The following is an 11,680-nucleotide window of genomic DNA, read 5'->3' on the forward strand; positions in this document are numbered from 1 at the left end:
GGAGGGATGTTACTTACTGGCTTGCTTCCCCTGGCTTGCTCAGCTTGCTTTCTTATAGAACCCAAGACTACTAGCCCATGGATGGCACCACCCACCATGGGCCCTCCCACCCTTGATCACTAATTGAGAAAATGCCTAACAGCTGGATCTCATGGAGGCCTTTCCTCAAGGGAGGCTCCTTTCTGTGAAAACTCCAGCTTGTGTCAAGTTGACACACAAAACCAGCCAGTACACTTACTCAGAAGAGTTGGGAAGCTAAGAAAATTTACAAAATTCATAAAGTTCCAAGATACCTCAACCTCCTCCATGCCATAAAGTTAAATAATAAGAAGGCAATTACTGGGAAAGACTCTCTTGGGTAGAACTGCCTACAAATTGGACAAGTTGTTCCAGGGACACAACCTCTATCAGCTATCACCCATGTTGAAATAAGTTTTGTGTTGTTGTTGTTGTCTTAATGTTGCTTAAGTCCTTGAGTAACCAACCACTCCACTAAATAACCTCAATAAACTCATTGGTTCACCAACCAATCTGTTTGTCTATTCCATTTGCTGTTGGTGACATATCTGGGTTGAATGGGTGTTTCTTTATGTGTCCTGAGAAGTCATATAACAAGGACAAAAGACATCATAGATTCCCATTTTCCACATAATAGCTTCCCAAGAATAGAAATCTAAACCTACAAATTTGGCTGATACTCAACCCCGTGCTATATCTGCCGCCTTCACCATAGAAGCACACTTGGAAGGAAAAGTGGCTTCATTTTGGAAAAGGTTATGTTTGAATGGCCTGTGGCCTTTGAGAGAACTATGATGTGTCAGTGATTACAAAGGCAAGTGCAAAGCTCTGAGAAGGTGTTAGGTTAGGTGAGCCATAGCACTTTTCTATGTGGAGAACCAGGCAGAAGAGCAAATGTGAAACAAATCCTAAAGGCCAACCCATTGAAGGAAGGAAGGAAGGAAGGAAGGAAGGAAGGAAGGAAGGAAGGAAGGAAGGAAGGAAGGAAGGAAGGAAGAGCTATAGAGTGTTGCTTTGACAAAATAACCACCAGCTGCATGAATTATAAACAATAGATGCTTATTTATTTGTTTCCACTCTATTGTTGTTGTTAGAGACTGGGTCTCACTATGTAGTTTAAGCTAATCTCACTCTCAACTCTTCCTACATAAGCATTCTAAGTTTTGAGGTTATAGATGTGTATCCTCTTAGAGATACCAACTGACACTTACTGCCCACAGTTCTGGTTCTTATATACTTTGTACCTGATGTGAGTTTATTTCCTGGTTCATGTATGGCTAAGTTTTGCTGTGTCTGTACATGGTACAGGGAGTAAGGTCTATCTTTGGAGGCTCTGTTACAATTACACCACTTCTACTCAGCCTTAGCTCTTCCCTAATCATCTATCCCTAATGCCCCACCTCCAAATCTCATCACATAGAAGAATGAGATGTCAATATGTTTTGAAGGACGGAGTATTTGGCCTGTTTCACTGAGTTTTGTAATAGAGATGACAAATGATTTAGAAAAAGGATAAGTCAAGACAGGTGAGTCACAACCATGCTTCTAGTTGACGTCAGCCAGTCCAGCTTGCTTTCTCTTTTATCATACCCAGGTTGTGTTTTGTTCCATCTCTTATCATCCTAAGATAAACAAGCATCAGACCTTCTTGAGCTCATTTTTCACTTTCAGATACCATTGCCTGGTTCTCCTCTACTGTTCTCAACAAAATACCTCGCTCAAAGGGAGTTTCTTATTAGTTGATTCTTGATTCTCACTTTTCATTACTTCCAGTAAGAAATGGCAGGGAGCAGGGGTTTTCCCACCTCTGTGGACGATTCCTTGTCCAGGTTAGAAAAGTCGTTCAATGTCTGTATTCAATGGACCATGAATGCTCCTTGTTTTCCATACTGATCAACGATTGGCATTTGATTCACATGACCAATCCCTTCTCTCTAACAGTCTCTTGCATTGACCCAGAGATGGCTCCTTGGTCCTCCTGGCTTTCTTTTCTATGCAGAATCCCATGTTAATTTTACACTAACATCGAATTTTCAATACTTGCCTGGACTTCTCTCCATACCTGCAGACTATATAGGCATCTACACTGTGTCCAATCTGTGATCAATGTGGAGTGATGCTCTACTCAAACCTGACCCTTCTAAAGTCTTCTGTACCCAGAGAATAGCAATCCCACATTTCCCTGTTGCTCAGGTTCCAAGCTTCAGGCTTGGATTAGAATCATACTCTCAAATTCAACATCTGATTTCTTTAAAATTATTGTAGTCTCACCTTCAAAATAGCTGCAGAATCAGGTCATTTCACACCCCTCTCCTGTGAACTCTGAAGTGACTAGGGCCTAGCACCAGCCACTACCATCTCTTCAGCCTCCAAACTGGATTCCCAATTTCTACCTTCATTTCCCCGAGTTTATTCTCATCATACAGCCAAGATGATCCCATTAAAGTGTAATTCAGATCACACCTCTCCTCTGGTCAGTCTCCTGTAAATTCCCATGTGAGCCAGGACAAAAGCCAGTCACAAAGCCTATACGTCACTGTGGTCGTCCCTTTACTGTACTCCACGGTGTCCCTCAGAAGCAGACATTGTAAGCCTGTCATTCTTCTATCTGGCATGACAGATGTGACATGACTGACACTCCCCAGTACTCTTCCATCGTTCTTATCCTTCCACACAACACTCCATCCCTTCCCTGATTCATCTTCTCCCTTAGGGAGTGAACTGTTGTCTATGTTATTGGTTGCAGAGCCCTCAGTTTAGGGCAGTGCTTAGTACTTAGCTTTTGAGTGGTTCGCTGGAGAGCACAGAGTTAATCAAGGTCTCCGAAGGGATGCAATCCTAGGATCTCAGACTAGAAGACATCTAAAACTCCCCCTAAATTCTTGCGTCAAAAGCTAGGGGAGAGTAGAAACTTGAGAAAACCCCTGGTATCACCATTTGCATGTGGACTGAAGCAACCCAGCAGCAAGGCGTGCTCTCCTGTGTCTTTCAAACCTTTTGTCTGTAACGGTGGTGGGAGCAAACATCCCTGTGCTTAGAACCCTATGGATCATCGAGACAGTTGATAGAGACCCATTCAGCATGAAAGCTTGCCTTCTTAGCTGGAAGTTATCTCAGGTCTGAGGCAAACCTGCTTATTCTTGAACACACATCACAGACATCATTGTTGTTGGTATATTATTCTAATTTAAAAATTCACATAACTGGTCTACTTTGAATTTGAGAATAAGCAGATTTCTATGCTCATGTAGATAGATTTAGAAAAACACAGTTTTTTGTTTTTGTTTTTGTTTTTTTACTTTGAAATTTGGGGGGGGTTATTACGTCTTTTATTTATTTATATTTCAAATGTCCCATTCTTGTTTCCCCCTCCACATCTCCTCCACTCAACTCCCCCTCCCCCTTTGCCTCTAAGAGGGTGCTCCCCCACCCATCCACTCCTACCTTACCCCTCGAGCATCCCCATTCTTTGGTGTATCAAGCCTCCACAGCACCAAGCACATCCCTTCCCACATGGCCAGACACGACAATCCTCGGTTACATATGTAGCCGGGGCCACAGAGCAATATATATATATATATATATATATATATATATATATATATATATATATATATATATATATATATATATGCTTTTTGTCTGGTCTTGGTCTTATTTCATGGTATCTTTCTCCATTTCATTCTCATGACTTCTCACATCCTCATGATCTAGAGCTAGTTGCCAAGCCTGCTTGCTTGCTTGCTTGCTTTCTTTCTTTCTTTCTTTCTTTCTTTCTTTCCCTCTCTCTTTCTCTCTCTCTTTCTTCCTTTCTTTCTTTTCTTTCTTCTTTCTTTCTTTCTTTCTTTCTTTCTCATGTGTCCCTTTCTCCTTCCTTTTCTTCAACACAGGAATCCTTCTGAGAATTCCAGTAAATATTTCAAAACCGCAATCCCTTATCTTCATCGATGTCAGGTCTTTAGTACTTATACCAAGGTGAAGCAGTTGCTCAAGAGTGATTAGGAGGTCAAGAATATCGGGGGTAAAAGATAAAGATGGAAGGAGAGAGGACCAGGAAGACAACTGGATGCCCAGGCAGTGGCTAGAACATAGAAATTGATGTGCTCAGGGCAGGTACACTGACCACAAGAGAACTACTAAATCCATAGCAAAAAAAAAAAAAAAAAAAAAAAAAAAAGTTGAACCTGTAGGCTTAAAGTTGATTCTGGATTCTGGGAAAGAAACAAAACAATATGAGGCTGAAAACATAAAATGGTCTTGGTTTTAGAAAATAGAAAGATTGTGGAGGCATTACACCTTGTTCCTGGTACTCTGTAGTCCGTGTATTATCATTAATTGTTCATTTGAGTATCTCTCCACTCATTAACCTGGAACTCTTGGAGGCCAAGTATTTTACCTTTTTCTTACTTTGTGCAATGTGACCACCTTACATTCATTAAATGAACAAACGACTGATTTATAACAGTCTGCAACTATCACTTACCCGATATGCTTTATAACCATACTATACATCTGTAATTTTGGTCTATGTTTTACCTGAGTAGCCTTGAGTTTCCATAGGAACTAAATGTATATGAACATGTGTGCTTATATGTTTTTTGGTTTTATGTGCCATTTATGTCAGTTGGTATTATTGTTTTGTGATCATTCTTTGTATATGAGTCTACAGTGTTCCAGGCTATCTATGCTTGGAAGGTAAATGGGGCATTTCCAAGAAACCAGAGACAAAGTTGGCTCCACCATAGGTGAGGTGAACCCATGAACTTCTAAAGAGTTTTCTGTTCCATCCTGAATTCATCAAGAAACCACTGGAGTTTAGGAAGTTTCTGCAGCAATTCCTGAATGTCATCTCTTATGGTAAATGACACTGGTCATTTCATGCTTCAACTGGTTTGAACACAGGAGTAAAGGTAAGGATGATCTGAGGAATACTGATGAAAGCAAGAACTACTAGCAGGTAGACAGTACAAGGTTTAAGAGAATTAATGTGGCCAAGTTTTTGTTGCATTCATTGATGCACTATAGTGGTCTATACTAAGGAACCTTTTATTCAGTAAGCAATAAAACATCACCGAAGAATTTCCAGTATATTCATTTCTAAAAGGGTCAGTAGCTGTGGGCAAAATTGCAGTTATGAAGTAACAGTGAACATAATTTTATGGTTGGGGTCACTACAACATGGGTCGCAGCCTTAGAAAGGTTGAGAAGCACTGCTTGCTCAGATGTATATGTGGTAAAGATCTTTTCCTGTTCTATAGGCTGCCACATGGCCCAAGTGATGATAGATGATATCCTTTGCCATACAGAAGCTTTTCAGCTTCATGAGATCCCATGTAGCAATTGTTCTAAGTGTCTGTGCTATCAGAGTCCTGTTCAAAAAGTCCTTTCCTGTACCAATAAATTCTAGCCTGTTCCCAAGTTTCTTTTCTACCAGAGTCAGGAAATCTGGTCTTATGTTGGGGTCCTTCATCCATTTCAAGTTGTGTTTTATGCAGGATGATAAGTATGGATCTATTCGCTCTCTTTTACATAGAGCAATCCAACTTGGCCAGCGTCATTTATTGAATGAGGCTTTCTTTCTCTGTTGTGTATTTTTGGCTTCTTTGTCAAAACTCAGATTTCCATAGGTATGTGCAATTATGTCTGGGTCTTCAATTCTATTGACCAACATGTCTATCTTAATAGCACTACCCAGCTGTGGTTATCACTGTAGCTCTGTAGTGCATCTTGAAAAATCAGGGATGGTGATACATCCAGAAGTTCTTTTAGTGTTCAAAATTGGTTTAGCAAGTTTAGTTATCCTGTTCTCTCTCTCTCTCTCTCTCTCTCTCTCTCTCTCTCTCTCTCTCTCTCCTCTCTCCTCTCTCTCCCCCCTCTCTCTGTGTATGTGTGTGAGAGAATGTGTGTTTTCATATGAAACTGAAAGTTGTCCTTTCAATTTTTGTGAAGAATTATGTCAGAATTTTGATGAAGGTTGCATTGAATCTGGAGATTGTTTTGATAGGTTGGCCATTGTACAATATTAATGCCACCATTCTTTGAGCATGAGAGGTATTTCCTTCTTCTAATGTTTTCTTCAATTCTTTTGTTCAATGTTGTAAAGTTTTTATTATGCCTTTCGCTTGGTTAGTTTCCCCCAAGATATCTTATGCTTTGAGGCTATTGTGAAAGGTGTTGTTCCCCTGACTTCTTTCCCAATCTGTCTGGCATTTGTCTACAGGAGTGCTAACGACTTGTGTTGACTTTTATTTTGCTACTTTGTTGAAAGTGTTTATCAACTGTAGAGGTTTCTTGGTGGAATTTTTAGGCTCTGTTATGTATGAAGTTGTATAATCTGCAAATAAAGACACCGTCTTCTCTTCGACCTCTTTGTATGTCTTTTACTTCAGCTTTCTTATTGCTCTAGCTAAGACTTCAAGTACTGTGTTTAACAGGTATGGAGAGAATGGACATCTTTGTCTTTTTTCTGATTTTAGTGGAATTGTTTCGATTTTTCTCTCTGTTTAGGTCAATGCTGGCTGTGGGCTTGCTGTAAATCACCTTTATTATGTTGTGGTACATCTCTCGTGTCCCTAGTCTCTTTAGGACTTCAAAATACACACACACACACACACACACACACACACACACTAATATGTATCTTAAAAGAACACAGAGATTGTAAGTATACATAAGTTGTTTTGTGGTTTTCTTCATTTTCATATTACTTTCTTGTCTTCAAAAGGGAAGATTTTGACATTAAAAGTAACTAAATAGTTGAGAAGGGAATTTACATATTTTAGTTCTCAATAGAATTCTTTTGTAGTATTCCCCAGCTGTCTGTCTTTCTTGAGAAAATTTATGGTTATTGAGAAGGGTCAATGCTTCTATAATAATTTGCCTTTGGGAACACCCATAATATTCATATCAAAGTGATGTCATATCGCCAATCTGAATTCTTTTAGTTCTTGTTTTGGTTCAATATCTTTTACTTGCAAGGAAGATGCCAGATCTTTAGGACTGACACATATACATTGTTTAGTAATGACAACAACTTGTTATCTCTTCTAGCAACTTCTTTGATTTCTGGATGGTGTCTCAGCTGCTTGCTTAGGAAGTTGCAGGGAGAAGGGAGCCTGAGAGCTGTGTAGATGGCTTCATCTTGCTGGTTTCCTACTCTCCTCTGGTCTCCAGGTAGAAGTTTCTGATGGTGTGGGTCACTGGAGTCTCCATCTCTACAACATGATGCCTTCAGTTCCTCTTCAGGACTTTTATCATGAAGGGCTACTGGACTCAGGACATTTTAATGGACTGCATTCTGAGTCTGGTGGCTTTGGGTGTTAATTAGATTTTGATCTTCAGTTTTAGAGAATCTCAGAGAAGAGGAGATGCCCTAGAGAATGACCATTCGAAGAAGTAAACTGTGGGAAGCTTCGGTTGGAGTCTGATAATGTCACAAGGATGCCCTGTGATTGGCATCATTTATCTAAAATCTGCTTAGAACATAAAATAAGCTTTTTGGCACTAGTCAACATAAATAAATATTCTTTGATGAGGCTCATCTAGTCAAACACACCATATTAAGATTTTATGTAACCTACCATTTTCTACTAGCTACCGCTTCTTCTATGGTACATGAGCTTATATCAAAAGCTCATAAGTTTATAAGTATAAATAATTATGAGCATCTGTATGTTTATAGGTATAACACATCTATTTTTCCATTTTGAACATTTGGGTTTTATTCTACACAGATAGAATCTATAGCAATGGTCTAAGATTCCAAATTGTATAGAGACACCTCAGGGACCAATCTCGTTTTTATTATTTATTACAGTTTAGATGTGCTCAACATATTAAAGAAGTGAGTTCTGCAGCACGTTGCTCCAAGGCTCTCAGAAGCATGTATTATTCATGCTGGTGGTGGGTGGCTATGTGTTCCCTCATCTCTATGTATAAGCCACACTGTTAATGCTAATGGGATACAGGGTCAAGTACACACATTCAATGTTGGATTTGGATCTTGGGGCCTTTACAGAAATTGAAATATGAAATTTGGTATTTTATATTCTGCAAAGAAAAAATAATACTGTTCCTAATAAAAACACAACTGGAATAAAACTTGAAATCTCAGCTTCCTGCTATAAAGTTCCCTCCCTCCACGAAAACACGGTTTCTTATCAAAAGAAATAAACTTTGAGAAGTCAAATCTAGTTCTGCAGATTCCCCGTGGTTTCTTTTTATGTGTTATATATGTTGAATACGGTTTGTTTTTTTTATTGTTGTTGAAGAGGGTCAGACCCAAAATAACAAAAGAAAAATGGAAGTGAACCTATTATTTTCAGTATTGGTTTTTAGTGCTTTCAAAAATAAAGCTGGAAGAAGGGAAGGGAGGCAGACTCGGGGCCTCTGTATCACATGAAGAGCAAGCAGTGTGGTAGTTGGGTGCATTTACTGTGTCACAGTCATCCTCAGCTCCCCCTTAAGCTTCACTGAAATGTGCCTCACAGGGACGATCCTGTGATTCTACAGACTTCACAGGAAAATAACCTGAGGATTTGCTCGTAGCGTTAAGCATGCAGAACTCGAAAAACCTCAAGTCAAGAGGCTACCTCGCGTTTCATTTCTTAGTGGCTGAGTTAAGCCTTTTGACTGGTTCTGTGTACAGTGCCAGTACCCTGCCGTTGCCTCCCCCAGTTTGCCCTCTTACTCATGGGATCCACTCACTCACTCCAGGTTTGGGACTGGACCCTAAATAAATGTTTGAGAGATGACTTCCCAGTGACAGGTGGGTTTGGATACCCTACCTCTCCTCCATGGCTAATTGGTTATTAATAGGATCAACTTATTTTAATACATTTCAGTTACACGCCCCCGCCCCATGAACAATGACTTCTCAGCTTAAAATTGAAAATGTTTCTGTATCTTAAATTTTAGAGGAAAAATTAAAATCAATTTTCAGTTACCCTGAGAGCAACAAAGCTTTGGGGAGCCTTGTCAGCCCTCAAACCTCCTTCTTTGTCACTCAAGTTTAAAAAGTCCCCACTGCTCTACGGCAATAAAACGTACAGGTACTACAGCTTGACTTTGCACCGAGTCACACGCAAAACTACAAGCTGTAGATTGTACCATAAAGCAGAAATGAAAAGAATGTATTTTCAATATGCATTCTAAGACATCACATCTGTAGAGGGGCTATTCTAGGTGGGAATCCTATAGCCCCTTGCCAACTTTATTCTTGGAAGGCGAAATAAATGAGTTTAGAAGGAAGCCATTAAGCTGGGTTTGGCACATCTGAAATCCCAGCTGACGCAGAAGGATCATGATTTTGCATAGGGAGACCCTGTATCAAACAAGCAAACAAACAAACATGCAAAGTCCTCTAAGCAACAACAGAGAAGACAGCTTTCTGAGTCTTTGAATAAGCTATCTTATCTGAACTTATTTTCTTTGAATTTCACAAAGATGCCATTTCATGGACATGTTATCTGTATAACATAAAATATCAAACTATAGCATCCGAAATAACCTTTAGTGCATACTAATTTGCCCTAGTTACTTTTTCTGTTGCAAGGATAAATACTTTGATAAAAAGCAACATCAGGAAGTGTTTATTTTGGCAGACAGTTGCATCACGGTGGAAAAGTTAAAGCAGTAGGAACCAGAAGTAGTTGGCAATATCACATCTATAGGCAGAGAGATAAATGCCTGTGCTCAGCTCCCTTCCTCCTTTGAATACAGTCTAGAATTTCAGCCCAGGGAATGCTGCCACCCGCAGTGGACAAGTCTTCTCATCTTTTTTTTAACCCAGTCCACCACAGGCATGCCCATAGGTCTGTCTCCTAGGTGATTCTAGACCTTATCAAGGTGACAATTCGTATTAACCATCATACAAGTTTTCAGAGTGTTAATTTTCAACCCATTCTTGAGACGTCAGAATTACTAAGTCTAAGACTTATTTTCCCATGGTGAAGATCTTTCCACTTGGGTCTCAAGCCTCTCCACTGTGAGGTGTGAGAACTGGAGTGATTGAGAAACTGTTAAACTGCTGATCCTTTGCTTCCTGGCCATGCTCGCCCCATCACCCCCCTACCCCCCCTTCCAAATACCTGAGATAAACAGCCACATTTCCATCTCTTTTAGGCTTAGCCTTTGCACATTGCCGCCATATATGCATTCTGACTGCCTGTTACTTGGCAAACTGCTGTTGTGTGTGGACTGTGTTTGGAGATATGGCTCAGTGGTTAAAAGTACTTGTTGCTCTCCCAGAGGACTTGGGTTTTATTCCCAGCACTCACATGGAGTTTACAACCATTTATAAGTCCAATTCTGGGGAGAAGGAGAGATCCAATTTTCCCTTCTGGCCTCCATAGGCACCAGGATATACATGGTACACAGACACACGTGCAGGCAAAACACTCATACAGTGAAAGATAAAAAAATAATGATTTTTAAAATTTTTAAAAGAATTTAAAACTGAATCCCCCACAGAAAATACTTCGAAGTATTTGAAGTAGTGAAATTTAAGTTTTATTTTTTTAAAAAAACCAAAGCAAACTTTATGCATTTCTAAAGATGTTTTCTTTTAGTGCGTGAAGAAAACAAAATGTACAGGTACATTTGTTATTGTTCACATGGAGATCTCTGTGAGCAATGACATTTTAGACATCATGTTTTCATCTTTCCAAAAACACAGCAGGACAGAGCCCCATTCGACACAGCGAAATAAGTTCCTTAAAAAACGTTGGCTAAAGCAGCAGAAAGCGGCTCCTATTTTAAGCACTCACAAACAAGCCCAGTTGGAGAACAGCTCTATGAAGACTCAGGCCTCGCTCTATTTCCCAGGTTTCCCTCCCCTGCTTCATTCTCCTGTTTGATAAGAGATCAGGTAACCATGACAACACTGCACGGCGGCAGGCCTTTTAGTGTGAGTGTGTGTGTGTGTGTGTGTGTGTGTGTGCATTACATAACTCTGAAAATAAATCTGCTATCTGTTTGACATTTGCTTCCTTTTCTTACAAACTTTTTCTTTTTAACTTTCAGCAGCACTGTGTGTCCTGAAGGAAGCTCTCCACTTCAGAGGATTTTGCTGACAGGAGTGTGGCTTCCTATTAGTGGCATGATGGCTGCACCTTCTGAGGCTCACATTCCCAGCATGGATCCTCCCCATACACACTTCAGACTAAATTATAGCTCTATTATCCAGTTAGTGAAGGCTAGCGAAACTGTGATGGTTCACCGGGGTGTTTTCTAGCCTGAGATTTATGCACTCTGAGTGTAGGCCATCCAAAATGGAAGTCACTATTACGTGAGCTCTGAAGGTTCACCTCAGAGGCACTGGTTTCACCAGGATTATGCCAGTGGGAAATGTACTCTCTCGGTTCATGGCAGATAGAAAGAACTTTTCACTCAATTAGATTTTGATAAGACAGCTTGACCTAATACTCCTTGAAAAATAAAGACTCTAATATAATTTAATATAGGGATATTGGCATGCCAAATGACTAGCTTCTATTATGTGTTCAGAGGAGATTTTATTTTCTGATATAAATCCTTGAAAATTGCTTAGTGATAAGGGTTTTCCTCATAACAAAGCAAATTCTTCAGTTTTCTACATTAGTGGCTATATGGAGATTTAGGCAAGTGACAAGCAGCATAACTCTTGGTTAAATGTGAAGAAGAT

General features: G+C 39.8%; 1 pseudogene; it reads right to left on the reverse strand.

Annotated features, from left to right (window-relative positions):
* Positions 1-6,716: 6,716 nt before the first annotated feature.
* LOC110325115 lies at positions 6,717-7,230 on the reverse strand (annotated as a pseudogene).
* Positions 7,231-11,680: the final 4,450 nt, after the last annotated feature.

This window comes from Mus pahari, chromosome 8 (assembly GCF_900095145.1).
Source record: "Mus pahari chromosome 8, PAHARI_EIJ_v1.1, whole genome shotgun sequence".
NCBI classification, from domain to species: domain Eukaryota; kingdom Metazoa; phylum Chordata; class Mammalia; order Rodentia; family Muridae; genus Mus; species Mus pahari.